Genomic DNA, 2,024 nt, shown 5'->3' on the forward strand with positions numbered 1-2,024 from the left:
CAAAATCAATGAAATAGAGAGTTTAGAAAAAATTTACCTTGAAAGATGAAGATTGAGGGGATTTAGATGTTGTTTGCACGATTTTAATGATGATTGCAAGTTTAGGAGATGATATTTGAAGTGATTTCCGATTAAAATCAATGATTTGAGGCAAGAATGAGATTTGAGTGTTTGAGGGAGAGAAATGACAGAATAGGTTTTAGGGTTTTGGGTGTTCTTGCCCGATTTTAACAGAACCCCATGGGGGTATCGATTCCCCTGTGGGGGGAATCGGTTCCCCTTCAAAGGGGGAATCGGTTCCCTTATGGGGGGATCGATTCCCTCTGCACCAAAATGCTAAAATCCGACTTTTAAGCACATAAAATGCTAAATTAATCTTCTCTAGTGGTATAGGCAACTCATATATTGAAAAATAATTATGTTCAAACAATTAAATTAATCTTTAATCGATATTTGAACATAAAATTAATTTTTCATCAAGAATCATAAACTCCTCCTAACTAATAGCAATGAATGCAATCAAAAATTACTATTATGAGCATTTTTCAGTATTTATTAAAAGTACTGAATTATTTTAAACACTAAGTGAAGATAGGTCAGTTAAACCTAATTCTCTCCTAAGTGTCCAAAACCTTTCCTTATCTAAGGGTTTTGTAAAAATATCCGCTAATTGATGCAAAGTATCAACATATTCTAGAACTACATCTTCCTTAGTGACATGGTCTCTAATGAAGTGATGTCTTATTTCAATGTGCTTAGTTCTAGAGTGTTGGATGGGATTTTTAGTGAGACAAATAGCACTAGTATTGTCACACTTGATAGGAATGGTACCTACTTCAATTCCATAATCAAAAAGTTGTTGTTTCATCCATAAAACTTGTGCACAACAACTACCGGCTGAAATATATTCCGCTTCAGTGGTAAATAATGCAACACAATTTTGCTTCTTTGAAAACCAAGAAATCAACATATTTCCAAGGAATTGACAAGTACCGGAGGTGCTTTTCCTATCTAATTTGCATCCTCTATAATCCGCATCAGAAAAGGCATGCAAGCTAAAGCTAGAGTCTCTAGGATACCAAAGTCCTAAACTAGGAGTGTCCTTAAGGTATCTAAAGATTCTCTTAACAGCTAGTAAATGTGATTCCTTGGGACATGATTGAAATCTAGCACATAAGCAAACACTAAACATAATGTTCGGTCTACTTGCAGTAAGATAAAGCAAAGAGCCAATCATTGACCTATATAATTTAACATCTACACATTTACCTCCTTCATCTAAGTCAAGCTTTGTTGAAGAGCTCATTGGAGTGTCATGAGGTTTCCCATTTTCCAGTCCAAACTTCTTGAGCATATCTTTGACGTACTTAGCTTGATTAATGAAGATGCCATCTTTTATTTGCTTGATTTGGAGTCCCAAGAAAAATGAGAGCTCCCCCATCATGCTCATCTCAAACTCACTTTGCATTAGCTTAGAAAATTCTTGGCAAAGAACATCATTAGTAGAACCAAATATTATATCATCAACATAAATTTGAACTACTAATAAATCTTTACCTTTTCTCTTTAAAAGCAATGTAGTGTCAACCTTTCCTTTTGAAAAACCTTTTTCACTTAAAAAATTTGACAATCTTTCATACCAAGCTCTAGGAGCTTGTTTTAAACCATAAAGACTTTTGTCAATTTTAAAACATGATCCAGAAAATTTGAATCTTCAAAACCTGGAGGTTGTTCCACGTACACTTCTTCCTTTATAAAACCATTTAAAAATGCACTTTTAACATCCATTTGATATAATTTAAATTCATTGAAACATGCAAATGCTAATAACATTCTAATTGCTTCCATCCTAGCTACGGGAGCGTATGTTTCATCATAGTCTATGCCTTCTTCTTGAGTATAGCCTTGAGCAACAAGTCTAGCCTTGTTCCTCACTATATTACCACTTTCATCAAGTTTATTTCTAAAAACCCATCTAGTACCTACAGTAGATTTATTACTAGGCCTTTCAACTAATGTCCATA

Source organism: Hibiscus syriacus, unplaced genomic scaffold, assembly GCF_006381635.1.
Source record: "Hibiscus syriacus cultivar Baekdansim isolate YM2019G1 unplaced genomic scaffold, ASM638163v2 tig00008146_pilon, whole genome shotgun sequence".
NCBI lineage: Eukaryota > Viridiplantae > Streptophyta > Magnoliopsida > Malvales > Malvaceae > Hibiscus > Hibiscus syriacus.